This window comes from Typha angustifolia, chromosome 11 (assembly GCF_048772165.1).
Source record: "Typha angustifolia cultivar Huaian chromosome 11, ASM4877216v1, whole genome shotgun sequence".
NCBI lineage: Eukaryota > Viridiplantae > Streptophyta > Magnoliopsida > Poales > Typhaceae > Typha > Typha angustifolia.
In genome coordinates this window covers 8,355,608-8,370,234 of record NC_133249.1, presented here as the reverse complement: position 1 = coordinate 8,370,234, position 14,627 = coordinate 8,355,608, and the positions used below count along the sequence as shown (strand labels likewise).

The window sequence follows — 14,627 nt, the reverse complement described above, 5'->3', positions numbered from 1 at the left end:
AAGACTTGGGCGGTGGAAGGGAGGAGGTGAGAGAGGGCGACAATGGCTAAAGATAATTGAGAAGGAGATAAAGACACAATGCCAATTTTAATTATTAGATAAACTCCAATTAGGATTTTCTCCACATATTTATAAAGGCTTACCCTAGGGACCCATCAACTAAGTTAAAAAATCCTAACAAACCAGCAACTTTCGTCGTGGTGCATTCGAACGCGGAATTACAATTCTCTGTCATTGTGAACGTGTGCGGGCGTTTGAATGATCGCGTTCGAACGGCCCAATTCCATTCGAAGGCACAATTTACGTTTTCTATTTTTTGGACACATGCAGGCATTCGCATACCTATTCGAACGCCGTCCCTACATTCGAATGCCCCCCCGGCAAAAAATCTTTTTGTCTTCTAATAAAACTCAACTAGATAAATAGGCTCATCCTAATAAACCCAATGTCGCTAGTGGAGCCAATATGGACCGAGTCGTATCACTCCACCATGCTTTCGTTCACCTTGTCCTCAAGGTGTCAGCTCGGGATAGCAGTTCATGAAGTTGGCTTCAGGCATCCAAGTTGCCTTGGCCACTATGCGTCCTCGCCACTCCACCAAAATCTCAGTCACCTACTCATCCTAGACTCGAGTGCATCGTTTGGCTAGGATCCAAACTAGAATAAGAGTATTCGGTTCTGCTTTTGACTCGTCAGCTTCAGCCATTGTTGGCTCAGGTGGAATAGCTCCAATCGGCTCAGTTGGGGGAACTCGAGTCTTAAGACTTGAGACGTGAAAAACTATGTGTATCCACACCACCTCAGGTAAGTCTAGGCGGTACGCCACTAGCCCAATCCTCTCTATCACCTGGTACAGTCCATAAAACTTTGGAGCTAATTTTTTATTAGGAAATGGGTCTAATTGAGCTTTACTGATATGGTTGGAGCTTGATGTAGACCTAGTCCCCAATTAAGAAGGACCTCTTGGTGCCGCTGGTCATAGACTTGCTTTATCTGGTTTTGAGTAGCCACTAGGTCCATCTTGAGTCTCCTCAACACCTCATCATGATCTCGCAAAATTGCATATATCTCAGTTTGTATAGCTCGGGTCGATGGCAAGTATGTATGCAAGGTCGGACGTGGCTAACCATAGATGACCTCGAACGGGATCATGCCAATGGCCGAGTGAAAGGCCGTGTTGTATGACCACTCAACCCATGGCAAATAAGATAGCCACTACTGCGGTCGCTCATCGATAAAGCACCGCAAGTACCACTCTAAGCAATGGTTTAGCATTTCAAATTGGCCATCCATTTGAGGATGATAGGTTGAATTCATATGAAAGATAGTCAATTGGAGAGCAAAGAATTCCTGCCAAAATTCATTCATAAATATAGGATCATATCTGAAACAATTGATTTTGACATAACATGCATTTTGGCCACGTCGGACATAAACGTCCGTGACCTTCTTTGCTATCTAAGAATGCGCCAAGGTTAAAAAATGTGCATACTTGCTAAGGCGATCTACCATCACCAAGATCACAAAATGTCCTCTAGCCTTGGGTAGACCATTAATGAAATCCATGGCGATATCCTACCAAACCTTCATTGGAATCAAGAGTGGTTGTAGCAATCTAGCAGGTTTTGCCGACTCCATCTTCGCCCTTTGACACACCTTATAAGCCTTGACGTAGGCTTGTACATCCTTCTTCATTCTAGCCTATGTGCAACTCTAACTCAGCTGTTTATAGGTGCGTAACACCCCTTCATGCCTAGCCATGGGGGAGTTATGGAAGTGGCGCATCAGCTCCAAGCACAAGTGGTGGTCAGCTGGAACAATGATCTTGCCTTTGTCCACCAAGAGCCCGTCCTTCACCACTACTCCTTGCACACAGCTGGGATCTGTAGCAAGGTCATCCAACATTCTTATGGTATTTAGATCGTTTTTGTAGGCCTCCCGTAGCTGCTAGAAAAAAAGGAAAAATCGGCACCGAAATCGTCACCAACTCGGCTAGATTTGGGCACCTAGATAAGGTATTGGCGGAATTATAGTTCTTTGTCGTTGCGAACATGTGCAGATGTTCGAACGGCCTGATTCCATTTGAATGCACAATTTGTGTTCTCTGTTTTTGTGAACACATGCATGCGTTCACATACCTGTTCGAACGCGGTCCCTATGTTCGAACGCCCCCCGCCAAAAAATCATTTTATTTCTTCTAACAAAACTCGACTAGATAAATATGCTCATCCCAATAAACCAAATATCGTGAGTAGAGACAATATGGATCGAGTCGTATCATATAGGAAATATTGTCCGAAATATAAGGAAATTTTTGCACTGCTTATGTAAGTATGTAATACAATTAGCCTGCTTTTATAAGTTTATTGTAAATTAATGTTAAACATTCTTTACTACACAAAATCATTGTGTATTGTTGCTAGAAAAGGATTTTACTAACGTAATGAGGGAAATATATATTATGTATGTAGTCTGCAATTTTATTAATAAAAATTACCATAAGTACATATTTATTCAATATTACTACTTCTTTGGTATTTTGATCTTTTGATTTAATAAGGTAGTTCGGTTCTTTGATTTAAAATCTCTCCGATTCTTAATACAATTTTACTATTTTTTATTATTTTAATATTAATTTTATACTATATCATTATAATTATTAGTCCTTATGCTAGTATACAACTAAACTCTAGAATAGCTTATACTAGTATTACCTATCTTCTAATATTAGCCTTATTTCACAAGTGAAGAGATCATAAAAGAAGAAACCCAGATTACAAAACCTATTATCCAATAGAAGAAAGAAAACAAAATAGAACATTTTGGTTAGAAATAATCGAACCAAGATCCTAGAGTTCGATAAACAGCAAAATGGAAGGCAACAATAGCAAAGCTCATAAAGTAAATGGAAGAATTTTCCATTAAAGAGAAGATAACCCTCACAATGCAGGACTACGAACATTGACATCGCCCACTACGAACAAGAGCCTCGATAACTGAGGTTAGCTCCGATAATGCATGACGCAACCTGCCACATTGTGGCCGGCCTTGTGCTTAAGTTAAGCCCCGTAAGTGAGAAGTTTTCTCACCTGAGCGTATCATGCCCACCCAACTGCCAGGCCACCCAATCCGACCGGACCAGCTGGGCCTAGCTGGGCCCGCAACTGTCGCCACGGGTGGCAAAGCTCTTTCTTATTTATTTATTTATTTAGATATTTCTTTCTTAATTAATGCAAATAGACTATCTACACATTAATTATTTTAATAATAATATATATTCAACAATTTTATTATTAATTATAATTAGTATAATTAATAATTAATTATGTTGCAAGCTATTACATATAAATTTAGGTAATACTTATATTTATTTATTTATATTTCTATTATATTAATAAATAGATTTGTAAATTATACTCATTAGATTTATAGATGTATACTAATATTTTTATGATATACATTATAAGCAATTCTAATAATTTATTATATATTATTATTTTGTAACAAATAAAATATTAGGCTTATTTATTTATTTATTTATTATTTTATAAAGTAAAAACTACATAGTCCCTAATTAATTAAGATAGAGTGAGAACCACAATTTAGTTATAATTAGATTTTTATCTATATTTATATATTTATTTATAATTATAATTATATATATATATATATATTTAGCCTTTTATTTTATTTCATTTTATAATGTCATACTTAGACTATTTTTTTTATCTAAAAGGGCAACCCTTTTATTCTTATTTTGGCGGACTTGAAAGATACGTGTTTTGTATCTATCTTCTGATTAGACTGTAAGTAGTCTTATCCCCTAGACACTATTTTCAAATTAGAATATATTATATAATTATATATATGTATATTTTGGCCTCTAGTATGATTATATGACCTTATCTAAAGATGATTTTAGTTGAGCATATTTTGTCATGCATTTGATTAGACTGGTCTGAGTGAGTATATTGGTGATATATAAAGATAATTAGACATGACTATATTATTATGAGTTTATGCTGAGATATCTCCAAAGGAAATATGATGTAACAATGTAGTCTCTAACCATTTATCGATCACATGCTTACTCATACTACAAATTAACCGGACTAATAGAATATGTACAATATTCACCTCTAATTATTTCTAAATCATCTACATACTTATGCCCGAGATCAACCTAATGAATGAATGATAAAAATATATTCAATTATAATTATCTTTATATAAAATCATATACTTATGCAGGAGGTCAAAATAGAGTGCAAACATATAAATATCTAATATATCCTAATTTGAAAAGGCGTTGAGGGGATAAGACTACTGATAAGAAGACATAATACACATATCTCTCATATTTGTCAACCACGCGTCAAATCCTCGCTAATAGGGTCCATGAGATCTCAAATAATGGGTTCAAAATTTGAAAATATTTAAATAGTATAAAGTTAGCCATGTATCCAACTAAAACCTATTGGTGTAAATTATATTCGTTTATTAGGTTTAGAATTACTTTTTTAAATTTTTATTAAATAATTAAAATATATATTATATATATATACTATGAATATTTTATTAATATAAAATGCTAGTTAGGAAATTAGGAAAATGATAGTTGTTCTCCCTTTTTTTTCATATAAAAAGATGAAAGGCTAATTACAAATAAAAAAAATAAGTGGAGACAAAATCTAGTTATAGTTACCTTTTGTGATTCTACTCTTACTTAACAGATCCCTAATTATATGTAAAATAATAATAATTCGATCATATAAAAAAATTATCAAAGTTTTATATTCATTTTTATACAAAATAATATTTAACAATAAGGTGCTCGAAATACTTTGTGTGTATATATATGTATATATAAACATGAATATAAATATATATTGGTTTGATTATCACTAATAAGATTATACGTATTAACCTAATATAAGCCAGTTGTAGATATATAGCAATTACAATTAATCAACATTATGCTTATCATACTTTGCTAATAATTGTGTTTGTGAGTACATATTATTTAAAAGAGAGAAAAACTATCGATTATAGTGCTGGGCTCGGCCAGCACTATAAGCTACAGTGATGGGCATGCAGAGAGGTGGAGGTGGAACCGAGGAGGAAATAAAAGGAGAAAAAGAAAGGGATAAAGAAGAAGAAGATGATGATGAAGAAGAAGAAGAGAAGAGAGAAAAGAAGGGAAGGAAGAGGGCAAAATTCGAGCCAATAGGGAGGGGTTGCCGCTGGCCAGCCGACGGCTCAGTTCCAGTGAACCCAGCCAAAGAGCCGTAGAGAGAGAGAGAGGGAGAGAAAGGAAAGAGAAGAAGACAAAGGGTAAGGAGGGAGGAGGTTCAACGGCATTGGTTGCTCGGTGGGGGTGACGGTGGCATTCCAAGTATGCCGGCGGTTCGAGAGATAAAGAGAGAGAGATAGAGAGGTTGATGGGGAGGAGAAAACAAGAGAGAGGTTGGGGGGGTTGTGGCGGCCATAGGCCTCGCCACACCCAGTTGGCCTGACCTGGTTTGTCGAGCCAGCGGCTGAGGGTGTGTGTTGCCCTCAGCGCGCTTGCCGCTATGGCTGGCCATGTTATGTCATGTATAATTCTTTTTTGAAATTTTCCCTTTAAAATTTTTAATTTAATTATATTTATATATTATTATTGTTATTATTTTATTATCATATATTACTATCATAATTATTTTATTTGTATTACTATTCTTTATTTATTTATTTTTATTATCATTTTATTTTATATTTTGGTTTAGGTTATTACAGCTAGTACCGAATTGCTCTTCAAGGAGCAGACATCATCTTAGGTGTCCAATAGTTCTAGAATATAGGACTGGTAGCTTTTTATTTCAGATGCATGCATATTGCATTTTAGGGAGATCGCTGCTTACATTTTAGGGAGATGGACGAGACTCGAGGGCACAAGGACGAAGACGAACCCCACCTTGAAATCTATGGTGGGGCTGCCATGATCACTAGGGGCAAGCCCGAAGGTGGTGAACATGATGGAGGTCTCACGCAAGGCCAAGATAGATGCGGTCACATGGGAGCATGGGTTGGATTAATGCCAAGTCGATCTAATCAACTTGGTTATATATTTACATCCAAATTTTCTTGGTGTTTTAGTCCTTAAGAGAGGACCTGTGGAAGGAGTAGTTGTGATTTAGTTTGAGTTTGGGAAGGTGGAACCTGACCTCATTAGACTAATGCAAATGGCTTGGCTCAACAGACCAAATACGAGCGTGAAGGGATCGAAACTGTTTACTGCACCGAGTTGAAGTTGCCGAGTTTAAGACTGTGATGTGGTGGACTGGACCTAGGCTGAGTTTGAAAGTAATGAGGTTGACCCAACTCAAGAAAAGGCAACTAGAAAAGAGTCGAACCAAACAAAGACATGACCCAACCGAACTAAAATGAGTGAAGGAAGCCAAATAAGCAGCAGCGGCTCAAGTAGACAAAATGGCATTCATGATTTGGGAACCGCAAGGAAGGGTGACTCACAATTGGCACAGCCCGGCGATATAAGGAGTTTTTCTTCCTCCTGGGGGTAGTGGGAGGGCAGCCACAACTCTGGCAACCGAGTATTTTTTCCAACATGCATCTATTCAAAGTTGGTGCCTAGAAGTGGAAAAAATGCTCTACTATTAATTGAGGAATTGTGAGGAGACATGGAACTCAAGTGGTAATTCAAAATTGACTTTCGATAAAAGGCTCTCAAAGCCAATGATCCCTAAGGAAGATCATGCAATAGGAAGTGTCAAAGTGATGGCTGCAATAGGGACTGAATGCTTGTCCTTGTTTGGTTTGCAAACCACACCACATGGAAGGTCAGCAATTCAAGCTGGGATCAGCATTCAGTCACCCATGCACGAATCATCTTGAAGCTGAGTAGCCAAGAACCAATTGCTAGTAGGCTAGATATATCGTTTTGTGTTGGCATTTGTGGTAGCTATCAGTCTTGTCGTAAAGAATCTCACTTGACGTTAGTGATTCGAATTATCATATATGTAAATAGAATATCAGACTTTAGAATTTAGTATACGTCAGATACTAGTTCTTCTATAATTGGTTATTCATATGCAGATCGGGCCAATTCTTCAGACGACATCAAAGTATCTCTAGTGGGTTTTTTTATGTTGAAAATAATTTAGTTTTTTGACATAATAAAAGCAGAATGTAATATCATTATCTACAACTAAGGTAGAGTGTATAGTCTTAGGTAGTTGCTATACACAATTGTTATGAATGAAATAGATGGTCAAAGATTACGAGATTGACTAAGGAACTATGATACTATTTTGTGACAACATGAGTGCCATTAACATCTCTAGAATAAAATATATTGACATTAGGCATCATTTTATCCATGAAGTGGTAGAAGAAAAGAATTTTTTTTTTGAAAGAGAATGTAGAGGAAAAAGTTACTTTAGAATATTTCAGTAATAATCTCCTTTCTGTACTTTAGACATTGTCTATAGGGGTTTGCATATTTCAGTAATTTCTTTTTACATTTTTTTTCTTTTTTTAAAAAATAAAATATAAAATTATATGGTGTGTTTTTGGTTTTCTAAAAGATCTTGTTTCTTGTGGATTATACTCTTTTAATTTGTGACATTGAACAATTGTTGGATTAATGTTCGACAAGATGTCTCTTATACATTATTTATCTATAATTGACTTCATATAAATTGTATTTTTTTATTAGATATTTAGATCTACTCATATTTATTCTTTGATTTAAACATAATAGACACGAGTTATTTTGGACGGGCATATATTTTGTACTCTCTTCATCCTCTAGTTTAGGTTTTTTAAAAAGCACTATATTGTCTGGTTTATTAGTGTAGATCAATAAAAAGGGCTACTGTGAAATCCGTCTTGTTTAAACATTGTCCAGTTTTGATATTCTCTTAAAAACTTGATTGTTCATTTGAGTGGGAGAATTAGCCTATATCATTTTTTAAACAAAAAAAGGCTACACTTATGAAGAGTGAAAGCCGCTACTGATTTAAAAAAAGAATTAATTAATCCTAGAATTTTAAGGAGTATTTTTAATCTTGACTTACTTTGAGTTGACTTATACATTCATTTGTTTAGATCTTCGTTTCAAATGTGGATTAATCTTCCATTTGGCTCTCATTAATTTATTGAATTATTATCTGTTTCATAGTCTCTAAATGAATTTGTGTGATATTTTAAAATAATAATATAAATAAAAAAAATAAAAAAATTTGGATGCCAGATGGGTGGTCATAACTAGTTAGGCGTTCGAGCACCTAGAGTTTTTTGTGCCGAACTTTTTTTCACAAAAAAAATTTAGCTTTTTCTTTCAAGGCCTTTTCACTCTTTTTTTTGTCCACCATTCTCTTACCGATCTTGCAATTGGTTCTTGCAAATCTTAGTCGAATTATTACTTGGATTTCCCTTGAAGGTAAGATCTTTGAAGGTAAGACCTCCTCCCTTTCTCTTTGGATTGCATTTTTTTTGGGGGGTGTTTTTCAGGAGTTTGATTTATCTTACCTTTAATGATAATTCCCCAAATATTCCTTTTAAGGGTTGATTTTCAATGCATATTACTACATCTTAGGCTTGATTGTCTTTGATTTGTTGCATGTTAAGAGTTAGACCCTCTTTCATGTTTTTGGGATTTTCTTTTTGGATTTTTGGTTCATATTTTTGAGACATTTTTCTTATATGATCTAGTTATCACTCAGGGGTGCTGCCAAGTTGCCCATGACAAGTTAGGAACATAGTTCTAGATTGTAACTTGATGATAGGAAAATTTAGAAGAGTCAATTTTGTTCACACCTATAAGGAAGGGAACAGCAGCAAATTACGGTGCTAAGAAAGGTAGGTCAATGAGTCATAGTATGGTTTGGAGAGAACCCAACCCATTACCGGATGAGCTGAGATCCATTGTTAATCGGGATAGCTCAAGAGGTGGCAAATGGGTTAGGTTTTAAGCATGTTCGAATTAGGTTAGATTTAGATTAGGTTAGCTTCACCCTAACATAAACACGACTAAATTATTAAACGGGTTACATTTGGTAGAAATGAATACGACCCATTTATTAAATATATAACACGATATGATTCATGTACCTCGTTTGATAAATGGGTCTGATTAATACGACACAACCTGTATAACTCAATTAATAAATGAGTCAAATTAACATGACATGAATATTTAATTATTTATTGTTTTACTTTATATAACAATTGAGTTTTACAAATTTACCCCTATATAAATAATATATTATATAATAATCTCTTTTCAACTCAAAATTTACACAATATAAAAGCAATAATTCTAAGTATTAAGCTATTAACCATATATTCAATCCTAACACAAATACATTCAATCTATTATACAATAGACTCTTAGTTATACAAGCAATTAACCCACAAATCCATTCGTATAATAGACTCTTAGTTAAACAAGCAATTAACCCACAAATCTATTCTTTTAATTACATCAGTATCAACAACCAACAACATTAGCTAAACTTGAGTCACAATATTGGCGATGAACTTCGGATCATACTCCTTGATAGCGGGGATCATACAAGCCATTAACCAACAAATCCATTCTTTGAATTACAACGGTAACAACAACCACCATTAGCTAAACTTTAGTCCCAATATCGGCAATGAACTTCCACTCATCCATGGAGAGATCATACTCCTCGATAGTGGAGATCGAAGATAGAGATGGTGAGATCGGATGGTGGGAGGGTAGGAGATTTAGGTGTAGGAGTAGGAGAGGTAAATTGAGCGAGGCAAGGCCGCAAGAGAGAGGACCGAAGGAGATCGAACCTTGGGATTTCAAAGAGTGTGAGAAGGTGGGAGGCCCGTCGAAGACCTAAGGAGGGTAAGGCGTTGGAGGCGAGATGCCATAGGAGGAGATTGGGCCTTGGGATATTCCACTATTTCAAGTGCCAGATCACTGGAATCTAATCGACAGATCACTGGAATCTAATAGACAGATCTATCGGCTGGTGTAATTGTATTCCTTTCTAGGTATTGGCCTTTCAAGACTCATATTTGTTTTACTTATTATGCAGCTGTAGTCAGCCATGCGAAGGCTTGATTCTAGAGCTTTGCTCTCTTTTGTATGAAAGTTTGTTCTTGATACATGGCTTAAATTATGGTTCATAGGATTCTTACCATATGAACCATATTTCCCCTGACATTTCAGTTTGATGATTGATTTTCAACACACACACAAAAAGAAAAAAGAAATTGCTATTGCAATTTCGGGATCCCTATAATCTAAAGAGTAGAGAATTCTATGAAATCCGAGGAGTTGAGAATTCTCTTAAGGAATAATTTTTGAGATCTTTATCTGAGATCGAGTCTAATTTGGTGCGAATTGTTCGTATTAACTGCAATTTTATGGAAAGCAATTGCTAACAACTAGATATTAACAGAGTTCATCCATCCAATTGCATCTCAATTTGTTTGATTAAATGCTGATAAGTGTGAAGCTAACCAAGTAACATTAGGAAGACAGCCAGCCAATAAACAACAAATTTCCTAATCAACCGTAGCACTAAGCATGCATTGGTTTTTAAGATAAAAAAGATTAGGTTTCTAAAATAAACCCCAAAAATAGTATGATAGGTTTCTCATCATAGATCAATCTTAGCACTAGAAAAACAGAAACAGTAATAAAAGATAAATTAAAGGAACAAAAAAAATTTCATATAAATGATATCAAACGAATAATCAATAAATTATTCTAACTAGAATTTAAACCCCCCCCCCCCATGATGAACTTGGGTTAGGATGGATAATGCTGTGCTTAAGCCCCATTAGACTAACCTCAAAGAGGAAGAGAGAAGAAGTGGTCTACCTTCTTACCCCCTTTCTCTCAGCCAGTCGGAAGAGGCGAAAGCGAAGAAGAATTAATCTCCGAGCAAAACAACACCTCCGATGCCATCAGAATTAGGCAAAGGGGCATCTGCCACATTGCTCGGTGGCGTTTGAACATGTAATCATGCACCAAAAATTTTAAAAACATAATAAAAGGAAAGAGTAAAACAAAGAAAACAACATTTAAATTGAATAAAACAAGTATTATATCGCGGATGGATGTGCACCCAAGAGAGATGGACACACCTTCCCAAGGGGGCAGATAGTATTAGGTTTTTAGTGGAAGTCATATTATATACTACAAATTGGAGTATTCTAGAATAACACGTCTGCGGAGATGATTGGTAGCAGCACCTAATCGTTAGAGGCCACACATGCTGTATCTGCTGTTTGGGCGATTCGATTCCCCGTTTTCCGGATTGGAACGAAAGATAAGAACGGAATACCAACAACTCTTTTCTTCTCGAACTCCGAGGTCATCGAGTTGAGCTCCAATAATAAATAATATTATTAAAAAAATTAATTGGCGGTTTACTGGTTTAGCTTAACAGGTCGACAATATAATTAATGGTTTGACAGTGCAGTTCACTTAGAGAAACAGTTTAGCAACACGACAATTTAGAATAGGTCTTGATAGCGTTTAATTTGAAGCAATTATATTCAACAACACCATGTCTTAGAGCTTAATTTATGCAGTTTATTATATTAACTAAAATTTTTATTATATTGAATAAGATAGTTTATTTTATAAGTCTGAAATCTAGGCTAGATTATGGTTGGCATTTTATCCCACCTATATCTTACTTTTAAATTCATAAATGATAAAAAAAAAAATTAGCAACCGAATTGAAATGCAATTTACCTGAGGTATTGTTTTCATTTTGCACCTACAATATTTGTTTATAACTTTTAAATTTTTTTACGTAATTGCCCTTGAAAATTTTCAAATTATTTTGCCTCTATATTCTTCAAGATATCATAACTGAGACCCAAATCATGGTGCATTTGAGAAAAATACCATAATTGTTATTTTTTTTATCAGCGATTAGTACTAAAAAACTCGTTAATTTTTATATTGGCAAATATGGGCTCATCTATTTCTGAATTATATTTTTGGGCATCGTTTTACTCATAATACCTAATTTATTATTTCCTTAATCCAACCCAACCCAACCATACCATTTAATGAAATCTCTATCTACCCAAAACCCCATTCTTCTTCCTTTGATTTTTTTTTCTCTCATCACTATCAAACCCAATTTCTCTTTTACGGATTAAATCTTTCTTTCTCCTTTTTCTCTCTTTTCTTCTTTCTTAACATTGTTATTCCTTTCTCACACATCAAACCATAATATATACATTCAACTCTTTCTTATTCAATCATTATTCACTTCTTCTCTTCTCTTATTTACCATTTTTTACCATTTTTATTTGATCCTATGGCCTCTCGACAATGGCGCAAGACAAATCTTTTAATATTTTCAAGTAATTAGGATTATGATTAGTATAAACTATTTATTTTTCTCTACAATTTTAGAGTTATTGCATCATTATCATATATGAGTAAAAATATGGCTAGGAACATACTGTTTTTATAACGGAGGGTAAAAAATATACATTTTTGGTGTAATTGATTTTCCTTAAAAAAATATATTTTTTTAGTGTAATTGGAGTTGGCCAATTTAGAAACCCAATATATAACTAATTTTCCTAAAAATTACAATTTTATTTATCATGAATTCTTGTAGCACAGTACTTCTAAACATTTATGATCATATATACTTTTCTAAAGTAACTACTTTAAGGACACTTATATCAAATAACTCAAAATCTCTATTAGAAAATTGATTAACGAGATCTAGTCTGGCATGTGTCAAATTAAACTAATTCAAGAATAAGAGTGCAAATAAGTCTAAAATGTGTATCGAAACGTATTAAATACTTTCCTATCTAGTGATAAATATATAAATGATACCAACAATATAGTAACTTTTTTATGGTTGTTAGAATTTGATAAGTACATCTATTCATGCATGCACATATTGTAAGTGATCATCTTTCTAATTAGCACAAATAGATGTACAACCGAAGTAAAGTTGATGTAAAAGGGAACTAGAAAATAGTTTGAGATTTTTATAAATCACACCCTACATTTTGCTTATTTTGTGATTCGCATCCCGTCTTTGGGGATTTTATAACGCGACCCCTCATTTTTTCCATAATGTTCATTTAACACCCCCAACGTTACTTTAGCTAATTGACATTAACCATGTTATATTGTTTATGTGACTCTAGTTTAAAGATTACTAAAATACCCTTAAAAAGTTCTGAGCTAACCTAAATCCCCATAAAATCCTTTTCTCCAAACTAAACCCTAACCCCACAAAATCTAAATCCTCTTATCTATAACTAAACCCTACCTCATAAAATTATAATATCAAAACCCACAACCTACAAGAATCCCCCAAAATCCCTACCACGTACAAGCCTTAGAAGCTTTCCCCAACTTTACCTATTTTTCTTCATCTCTCTAGCTCAAACCCTTTTTTTTTCATCTTTCCTCAAATTTTCTTCAACTCCCTCCCGATCTTTAAGGTTGCAAGCAACAAAATCGGCTTAGCGTTTGGGAAGTTCTAAAATCTCTATGGCTTGGAGTCTGGAAGCTCTAAGATTGGCTTAGCATTTATGTGATATTCTCCATGGTTTGAGAAAAAGTAATTAAGTATGGATGTTTATGTTATGAATAAAATTAGAGATAAGTATAAAGGTAATTTAGGAATGTTATAAATTACATAGTGGATTATAACAGAACATTCTCTTTCTAGTATCATTCAGTTTGATTATGGTTAGGTTAAATTAACTCAGGATGTTAAATGAACATTATATGAAAAAGGAGGGGTCGTATTATAAAATCCCCAAAGACGGGTGCGAATCATAAAATAGGTAAAATGTAGGGTGTGATTTATAAAAATCCCAAATAATTTCTACTAAAAATATCCCATAATAATGATGAGTGTATGTATTTTATTTATTTTCCATCTTATTATATCTAAGTTATATCACCCTACATGGACTGACAAGGTTGTGACATATTTGTCTTACAATATAAAAATTATTTACAACAACGTTTGTAGTGTTAGTGTGTTAAATAAATACATATATGGTTTTAAAACTTATTGTTATAAAAAATAGCTGTCGAGATTGATTATGATGGATTGGCGCGTAAACGAGGGAGTAGCAAGAAATTATAAAACTATATCTTGTAACTTGTGTGTAATTGTAATATTTATGGTATAACATACTCGGTGATAATTTATTGTTATTAGAATTAAGTTGTGTTATTGTGTAGTTATGTTGTTATAATTTATTATTTTATATAGTGTGATTATTTTAGTGATAATTTATGCTGTAACATACTCAGTGATAATTTAGTATTTTATTTTTAGAAAATAAAATGGTTTTGGGCTACGGGGGACTCCTTTAATAGTTTTGGGCCTTTAGTAAAGGGACGGGTGGACCTCCATGACCGCCGGCCATGGACTATGCCTCGCCGCCCCGTCGGCCATCCCGGCCATGGGGCGAGCTGCTCTCGCTCCCCCGTAGGCAGGGAGGACGGATAGCGACTCCACCGCGGGCTAGAGCTACGCCCTGCCACCATCGAGCCGAGCCCTCCTCCTCCTCTTTCCCCTCCCCTTCCCTCTAGCTAACCACCTACCTCGGGTGATAGACGCAAGCCGCCATCC

At 34.7% G+C, this 14,627-nt stretch overlaps 1 non-coding gene across 1 annotated transcript; it reads right to left on the bottom strand.

The window, feature by feature from the left end:
* Nucleotides 1-10,806: 10,806 nt before the first annotated feature.
* LOC140771536 (small nucleolar RNA snoR77) lies at nucleotides 10,807-10,978 on the bottom strand. The gene has a single exon (XR_012106190.1). It is a non-coding gene; the product is annotated as a small nucleolar RNA snoR77 (small nucleolar RNA).
* Nucleotides 10,979-14,627: the final 3,649 nt, after the last annotated feature.